This window comes from Poromitra crassiceps (assembly GCF_964638095.1).
Source record: "Poromitra crassiceps genome assembly, chromosome: 29".
Lineage (NCBI taxonomy): Eukaryota > Metazoa > Chordata > Actinopteri > Beryciformes > Melamphaidae > Poromitra > Poromitra crassiceps.
Window position 1 is genome coordinate 4,760,071 of NC_139641.1, and position 9,839 is coordinate 4,769,909.

Sequence of the window (9,839 nt, forward strand, 5' to 3'; positions counted from 1 at the left end):
CATGGAGCCAGTTTCGGCTCTCCCCAGATCGGCAGAGGGTGGAGCAGCAACCAGGATAAATAAAAGTAAATTAGCACTAAGGGGGATAAAAATGGGATAAAAAAAATCGGGGGGAAAAAACAAAAAACAAAATAGCATGACATAGATGCCTTAGGGTTTCTAGTTTCATAATATGATACCAGATACTTCACTCTGGCTAAGCCTAACCCTAACCCGCTACAGCCATCTGATTGAAATCGGGAGATTTAACAGGAGAAATTACCTATTGGGCACAGCAGGAGAAAGGGTTCAAAATAGGGAGACTCCCGCGAAAATCGGGAGCGTTGGCAGGTTTTGCTCCGTTTCCCCTAAAAGTCAGTGATATTTCCATTACGACAGGTGGTACATGCTGTAGCCCAGCATTATGACAGGTGGTACATGCTGTAGCCCAGCATTACGACAGGTGGTACATGCTGTAGCCCAGCATTATGACAGGTGGTACATGCTGTAGCCTAGCGGGGCAGCGTAGAGTCCTAAAGGCGAGAGGGGCAGTATGGGTCTGTGGTGGTGGTGGTGATAAGCAGAGTACGACTGTCCATACAGAGAGATGGCGCCCAGTGACAGCGGTAGCGTAAAGCCGGGGTGCAAGGCTCCGGCGGCGGCCGCCGCCGCCACGGCCACCGTCTTTGCGTCGGCGGCCATTTTGAGTTTGTCCAGCTCGGCCTCTTGCAGCCTCTTGGCCTTGGCCCGGCGGTTCTGGAACCAGATCTTCACCTGGGTCTCGCTCAGGCTGAGGGAGGAGGAGAACTCGGCCCGCTCGGCGATGGACAGGTACTGCTTCTGACGGAACTTCCTCTCCAGCGCCACCAGCTGGGCCGTGGTGAAGGGTGTGCGCGGCTTCCGGTTGGTCTTGTGTTTCCTCAGCGGGCACGAGGCGCTCAGCTGACCTGGGATCACCAAGGGGAGGGAGGAGGAAAGAACACAGGGTTTAGGATCGCATCCACAGGTCAAAACACCTGAGTCTGTGTGCCTATGTTTCTTTGTGTTCGTTGTTTTTACTTGGCTACAGGACATTAAAGGAGAATTCCGTTTTTTTACACCCCAGACCTTATTTCCAGCTTAAAATATGATGTTTTACTCACCCAAATAACTTTGGTTTCATTTGGGCGCATGCAGCTTGCCCCGTTTGCGCCCGTTATAGCCTGTTTGAGGATGCTACTCCGAGCTCAATAACTTCTGTGGGCATCCGAATGAAACCAAAGTTATTTGGGTGAGTAAAACATCATATTTTAAGCTGGAAATAAGGTCTGGGGTGTAAACAAAATGTAATTCTCCTTTAAAGTGCACTTGAACTTGAACAAATACATTTATTACACCACATTTTCTCTCTCTCTCTCTCTCTCTCTCTATATATATATATATATATACATATATATATATATATATTACTTTCAATATTACGAATTCTAGTGATTCATCGTGGGACACAGAGTTGGATTCACAATCTAAATCAGGGATGCCAGAACCGGCCCACCAAAGGGTCCAATCCAGCCCACAGGAGACTTTGGAACATGGTCAAATTGCACTGAGAAGTCCTTCGATCCAATTTTTTCGAGCTCAGGATTCGACACCTGATATTGATGCACCTGTGAAGGCTTTATAAGGCTTTATAAGATAAAGATGAAACATTCATACCTATCATTTACACCACATATTCTTCCATACAAAGACATCTAAGCACACATATACACATATAGTTCTGCTACAAAATTTGAACACATTCACATCATATCCAAGTTCATTCCTACATATGTTTAGAACTTATGCACAGATATATACACCTACTGGCACTGAACCCACATTACACACACATGCAAAGGGTTTGTGTGTGTGCTCAATTTGTACTGTCTCCGTTATCATAATCAAACAATCATTTGTTTAGCATGCTTAAGTTTGTGCCCCATAACCCAGTGGCGTTCCTGACCAATTTGCCACCCTAGGCAAGATTTTTGCTGGCGCCCCCCATTCCTGATTGCTTTGAAGGCAGCATAGACCGTGAATGCAGCGAGGATCCCACTAACGTTACTGTACTTCTTGACACAAAGCCAGCGCTGCCTCTGATTGGCTTGCCCTGATATTCTTACCCTAACTTTAACCAATCCTAGTCAAGTCTTTACTGTTTATTTGTCTGATGGAACAAAACCCAGAAGAACCCAGATTTGTTTACAACAAAAGTATCAGATTGAATATATTGGGTGTCAATAAACTCAGCATATGTTTGCTGGCATTATGCTTTTTTGTATTATATTTTATTTCATATATCAGACATGTTCATTGTCAATTGAACGTTTTTTTTTTTTACAAAGTAGTTTGAACTACGGTACTTTTTCTGCGTAGCTTGTAGTTTCTTAAACTTCATTTTCTCCCAGGGTAGCTTTGCTGTAATTTCAACTAGCCTACTTCCATGATGAAGTAGTTGGTAGCTTCCTAAGCTATGCTTTCAAAGTCGTTTCTCCAACACTGTCGATCACTGTCAGTGATGAAAAGTGTCAATCATTACTGTCTGCACAGCTATAAAAAAAAGACACGTGAAATACATACTGGCATTGAAAATTCTGAATACAACCGGCCGGGTTCTTTATAAATCCCCTTAAATCTGTACCCATAAGTAAAAAGTAATTAAAGTAAATAAAATCGACAATATCAAATGACTTGACACAAACTATTTGCTTAGCTACGTTGTGTTTTTGATCTGCAACATGCTGGGCTGGTCTGACGACAACGTTGAGTGTTGACAGTCAGTCAGGAGTCAGGACTCCACTTTCACTTTCACTGACTGAGAAGTCAAGCACTCGCCACCAGTGTTGGGGGTAACTCATTACAAAAGTAACATATTACATGTAATATATTACTTTTAGCAGTAACTCAGTAATATAACTTATTACTTATAGGATTTCAGTAATATTATACCAGTTACCTTGTCAAGTCACTCAAGTTACAAATTGAGTTACATTTTATTAAATCAAAGCACATATTTAAAAAAAGATACAATCATTTCCTAATCAAACTGTGTGTTTTTATGCAAATAACCACTATAGATGACAATAACAAAGGAAAATAATAACATTTAGAATTTTAGATTGTTTACACTGACTTCAAGACGGTTGAAATTATTTTTCGGGATGGTTCCGGGGCGGCGATGTCATTCTGCTGCTGCTGTTGTTTTGGTAAAAGTAATGCAAAAGTGTAGTAAGTAACTAGTTACTCTACACAGAAAGTAATATTGTAAAGTAACTTATTACTTTCAAATGAAAGTAACTAGTAATATGTAGTATATTACATTTTGAAAGTAACTTACCCAACACTGGTTACCAGTTAAAACAGTTACCAACTCAGAAGCCACCCTTTCCCCACTACAAAGCAGCAGCAGCATGGCGCAGAGAGACGAGAGCAGAGTAGGGGGGCGGGGTTGTGTCGTGTGTGCAATATTTAGGGACCGTGGTAAAACTGCCTGCAGGGTGCAGGCAGCCAGAAAGCCAGAATTAGAAAATATAAATGATTTCACCATTATTTAAAGAGTTAAGACTAGATGTTAAGACTACTGTTGTTACATTGTTGTGTCTTTATTGTTGTTGAATATTGTGAAATAATAGTATCATAAAAAAAAGTATTTATAAAAAATAAAAATAAATACGTCTCCCTCCCTGGTGTGCCCCTGCAGCTCGCGTAGGCCTGTAACAATTGCCTTACCTGCCTAGGCATAGGAACGCCCCTGCCATAACCCACATAGATTAACATAAATAATAGCAAAAATGGAACATGAAAAAAGAGAGAGAACCTCAGCAAAAAAAATAACAACTATGTCTATAGGTCTAAGCCTAACTATTTAGTCAAATAGATAATTTTTAGAGGCTTTCTTCATATAAAATGAAAGGTTATCATCTTAAAGCAAGTATGTCTGTCAAAGCCAGCAGTTCACAACCTTGGGGTCACGACTACAGGTGTGATCAAGGTCAAAACTCCATCTTAAGAGTGTGTCGTCAGTGGAGACGCCACCGAGGATAAAGTCACATCTGATGTCACCCAGGCAGTTACATTCTTACTAAAGAGATAGCATTCTGCATCTGGGCTTACTTAGAAGGCTAGAAAGAAAGAAAAGTTAGGAACTCCTGGCATAGCCCAGACAAGACTAAAGACAAATATAGATTAGGTCGTCTGACTGACCTACAGTATAAGCACACAAACCCCCATTCACTATGTCTAACTAACAAGTATATATCATATTAAATATTATAATATATCATATTAAATCAAACCTATCTGTCTGATCCATCTTAAGATATCCTGATCCTTTTGACTTCCAGAGTATTTACAAGGTCAGCCAGCCACATTTTTACATTTGGAAGTTCTTTCCCCTTCCAGAGTCTTAGTATACATTAAGCTCTCCCAGCTTTAATGCATTATGTGCACCTTTTTGTGGAAAAAACATATTACACAAATTATTAGCCTATGTTTGGAGGGGATCTTTTAAGTTTAATAATCTTCTAATCATATTAATATGGCGTGAGTTTCAGTTAGCTTTGCACAGGAACACCCGGTAGAAATACTTTTTTTTACTTTTGAGTATATTTCAGAGCCTGTAGCCTACTTTTTTACTTGCACTTGAGTAAATAAGTGAATCAGTACTATAGTGGGACTTCTATAGGCTAGTAAACTGACTGACCACAACACCCTGACTGACCACAACGCCCTGAGTGACCACAACACCCTTACTGACCACCACACCCTTACTGGCCACAACATCCTTACTGACCACAACACCCTTACTGACCACCACACCCTTACTGACCACCACACCCTTACTGACCACTACACCCTTACTGACCACAATGGCCTTACTGACCACTACACCCTTACTGACCACAACACCCTTACTGACCACCACACCCTTACTGACCACCACACCCTTACTGGCCACAACATCCTTACTGACCACAACACCCTTACTGACCACCACACCCTTACTGACCACCACACCCTTACTGACCACAACACCCTGACTGACCACAACGCCCTGACTGACCACAACACCCTTACTGACCACCACACCCTTACTGACCACCACACCCTTACTGGCCACAACGCCCTTACTGGCCACAACGCCCTGACTGACCACAACGCCCTGACTGACCACAACCGCCTTACTGGCCACAACGCCCTGACTGACTACAACACACAACACAAAATTGCCAAAATTGGTGCCCCTTTGCATGTATCAACTCTGACTAAATGTGCACTATTTGGTGTCTATATGTCACATTTAACCCCCAGGTCACCGGATGCTTGGACCCCGTCAATCGCCGCTTGCGGCTATATTTATTATTATTATTATTATTAATAATAAATCTCATGAATTTACCAAATATTTTCGTGACCATGTCAGATCAGCAAGATGTCAAACTCAAGACCCTGGGGCCAAATCCAGCCCTGCACCTAATTGTATGTGGCCCGCGAGAGCTTGCAAAGTATAGCCTATACAATTTGCACAATACAATTCTTCGCAATATGGTTAAAAATAGCTATTGTTCAATTGAATAATAGTTGTAGGCTACTATAATTCCCTATAATTGTGCTTTCAGAGTTAGTTATTAAGTATAAAGTGAATACTAAAAACAAGAATAATCGAATTAGGCAATTATGTAATATGACAACAAGTATAGGCTAGATACATTGATATCATGTTGCATTTGGCCCTTTGAGGGTAACCATAATGCTGATGTGAGTTTGACACCCCTGGCCTAGATAAAACTTCTTTAATAGCCAACATAGCCTGTCTAATCTAATTCAAGTGTGTGTGTGTGGGGGGGGGGGGGGGGTATTTTCTTTTTCCAATAATTGTTGGATTTCTGTCCAACAGGAAGGAGCACAGTAGCAGAGGCGTTATCTTTGCAGTATTTCAGTCAACTGCACCAGTTAGTATGTAAATAAGGAAAAGTTTGGCATCTGTAAATTCCGATCCACGCTCTCAGACTTTGCTGTCAAAGCGTTAAGTTTGAGAGAGGCTATTAAGCAGAAAAACGTTGGCTGTGCGCTTATTTAAATAAAATAGGCCTACACCATTTCCTATTCAGAGTAGGCTATATATTATTTGAGAGAAAGAATGGTGAATGAAACATCTCGTAAAATCCCAAAACATTTTCAAAACCCCAAAGAAGTTTCAGGTTGTGGGAGAGAGACTCACTCGGCTGTGTGGAGAACGCGCTGCTGGTGATCCAGGGCGCACAGTCTTCTGGCTCTGACGCCTCGGACTTCACCGGCGACGAAGGCAACAACTGGGCCGCTAACTGATCAAGTCGACTCCCCCGGGGAGGGCTGCACGTCTCCCGGCACAGATACGGAGAGCACAGGACCCCCGACGTCGGGGACATGGACACGACCACCGCATGTTTACCGCAGGTGAAGTCCCGGCTCTGCTGCGTCTTCCTCCCGGACATGAGCGCCTCCACGCTGAACGGGTGGCGATGACGGCGCGTAATCACCGGAGATCTCTTCTCCATCGTCCTCTCCGCCGAATCCGCACGGGTGCTCATGTCCTCCTCGGACGAGCTGCTGCTGCTGCACTCCAAGTCCTTACAAGTCCCATGGGAGGCCATTTCCAAAAGGTCAGTTATATTGAAGCGGACGCGGGGCAGTGGAGAGGAGAGGCGGCCAGGTGGGCAGCCAGGCGCAGAGCGCAGTGTTGGACGGGGCAGTGGAGAGGAGAGGCGGCCAGGTGGGCAGCCAGGCGCAGAGCGCAGTGTTGTGGAGCTGTCAAGTGCTGTGGGAGTATGTAGAGGCATGTAGCCAACCCCCCGCCGGCTTTCCTCTGATGACGCGGAAGTCAAGTGAAAAGCTGTAGTTCCTCGAATGGCCACTTCGGGGTCGGGGGCAGAAGGCATTCCCCCCATGTTAAAGTCGAGCTGAACCCAAAAATGACTTTTCTTTTCTTTTAGTTCAAATACCTGGGTATGCAGTGCACCTATTTAATAATGTATGCAAAACATATCACAACAATCTAATTTCTTTAGTTTTTCACACTTTTTCACACCAAAAGTTAATTTTTCAAGATTTCATTGATAACAGTAACTTACAGTTTGCTGACGTCACCTAGTACTATCAAATTTCTACCCCATTTCAACCAATAATATCACGACATGCAGCTGTCAATCAAATCTTCATTTCAGGATAATTTTCTCTTCCAAATGAAGTAGAAAATGGCGCCTAGTGCCTCTCATCTGGCAGAATTCCTATCCCATAAACTAACTAGCGTAACTGTGTCCTGCAACGGACACCTGGACGCCTGTTTCGTCACGTCCGGGTCAGAGGTCTCTCGACGTGGTTTCCGGTACTTTAGCAGGCATTTCAGATGCTGGATCGCCGCTTTGTGAAAGTGGAACTAATTTATACATCTATATGTGTCAATATGTGGAATTTCATATGAATATGTGCATGGTAACATGTCAAATTACTTTAGGAAAGTGACTTTGATGACAGAAAGCCATAAGACGTGCTTGGGCGACGAGAGTTACTGATCTTTAAAGTTGCTAGCTTGCTAGCTAGCTAACGCTAGCTTTGTCTAAAACACAACAAGGCCAGCTAGGTGGCAATAATGCAGCAAAATGGGACTCAGCGACCACTACAAGCCACTCGCTTTGTTGACTATTACTGGCTTGCTAACCACTGGCTTGCTAACCAGCAGAGCCGCAGAGTGAGCTGTCCGTAACAGGACAAGAGCAGCTTTCAGTTAAGACGCCAGCGGTAGCGTCCGTTCCCCGACTCTGGTAAATCAAAGACACAACTAAAATAAATTATTTCAACGGTATGTTGCTAGAAAGAAGTTCGACTTAACGTTTTCGCCGTTAAACTACACGGAAACATGACATGATCATTGTAGCAGTGTTTGAAGCACAATTTTAACAGGAGTTTTGTAAAAATATTGTCCGTTGCAGGACTCGCTTCCGTTACTAACTTGGCCAATTGTTAGAAACATGAACAAAAAACAAAAACTATAATCTCTAAGAATGCAAAGAAATGTACCTGGCTCGTTAAAACGCGCATTCCAGGGATATCGTATTTACAGCAGCGATAATGGCATAAGAGCTTGGTTGTCAGGGGTCGCACTTCGGAGATTCCAGGCCGACGTGCTGCACTCTCCGCTCGGCAACACGAAGGCAGCTGGCTGCCTGCGGCTCGCTGAGCTCCACTCCTCCCGTCAAAAGGCTCTTCCCGAGGGGAGCGCCACGACACACTGAATCCCACTCGATTTGGAGGCGGAACACGCCAGGATTGGCCAAAGCCCAATCCAGTCCCCAGAATTGTCAAATAAAATCATCGACATGATACTATGACCCACCTCTCAACCCGTCATCTTAGACAAACTATGTTTTCAGTCTGAAACGGACTCATTATGCACGTGATGAACAGGTTCAGTTCAACTTTAAACATCTTTTCAGCCGGGGGCAAAACAGGGTTTTGGTCTACATAGCTAATTTCACCTTTTCATAACAACTGTCATTTTTTATATAAGTCGCCATTTGGAGTAAAATTGATGATAGAAAAGGGGGTGATTGCCGATCACGGACCAATAGCAGGCGGAGCAATTTGGAAGCGGGAACTACATTTATTTAAAAGAAGAGGATGTTAGGCGTCGGATAGCGTCTTGGACAGCTCTGGATCATACCCGGATTTCTGAGCTGTTTTCCGACCGTTCAATTCACTGTTTACAGGTCGGACCCCATTTTTTCTGGCGGTCTGAGTTGTCTTGAACGGGGGGGTATCAACCACCGCTGTGCCAACGTGTCATTGCTATCTGGGGGTATATCCCACCTGATTTCTCAAATAAAAAAGTCACACAGTTTTGTTACAGGATGTTGCTATTCACCTTATTCACCACGCCCACTTTTTCTCTGTTCCGTGTTCAACGCAAACGTATTTGTTCTTCCGGTTCAGCGCTAGTTGCCTTCTGTGGCTAATATTAGCCGCTAGTTAGTTATGTTATATGGCAGTAAAATGCCACTGAATGACCAAATTGATATAACTTTTAACCATTTCGAGTAACACTGTTTCCATACGGATCACCAGCGTTAGTTTGTTGTTTATAACATGGCTATATTCATAACGTTTCTATCTCGGATGCGTTATTTCGAATCGCACATAGGTTACGCCTAGCGCAACCTATGTGGGTTTCAGGACGCAACAGCCTCGACTCCACTAACGTCATCTTTAGAGCACAATATTCCTGGAATGCAAGTTTAACTAAACAGTTACATGTCCTCTGCATTCTACATCAAATTAAGATATTACGGGTTGTTTTATTTTGTATGTTACATATGTATTGGCCAAGATATGTTAGTTTATGGGGGAGTAATTTCGCCACTTTAGGAGGGGAGTGTGCGCGGCCATTTTGCCTGCGGGGTTTTTGGCAAGTCAAAACGGAAATACTATTACGAAATGACGTAATGCGGAAGCGTCCATGTGTGGGCAAAGAATAAGGTGAATAGTAACCTAAGCACTTGAATGTCCAACAAGTCGCTTTTATGACATGGCTGTAGTCTGAGGTTGCGAGGAGCACTAGAGCACTAGTTTCCAAAGTGGGGTAGGTTTCTTTGGGACCCCAACTAAAAAAGATTTCAGTTTAATTCCATTCTATTGTGATTGATTCATTATACTCAATCTTCCCAGATGGGGTGTCCTCAAATGTCTTCTCAAATGAGGATCTGTGGCTTAATTTGGATCTATTTAATCCATTTCTTGTCCTTGTCGTGAACGTTTTTGGGAGCTAGTAGGTCCCAGGTTGGCCTCTAGTTGCCTCGCTGGTTTCT

General features: G+C 43.4%; 1 pseudogene across 1 annotated transcript; it reads right to left on the minus strand.

The window, feature by feature from the left end:
* Positions 1 to 465: 465 nt before the first annotated feature.
* Positions 466 to 6,926, minus strand: LOC310800004 (homeobox protein MSH-D pseudogene; annotated as a pseudogene). The gene is made up of 2 exons: positions 6,221 to 6,926; positions 466 to 926 (listed from the first exon to the last, which is right to left on the minus strand). The product of its transcript is annotated as a homeobox protein MSH-D pseudogene (transcript).
* Positions 6,927 to 9,839: the final 2,913 nt, after the last annotated feature.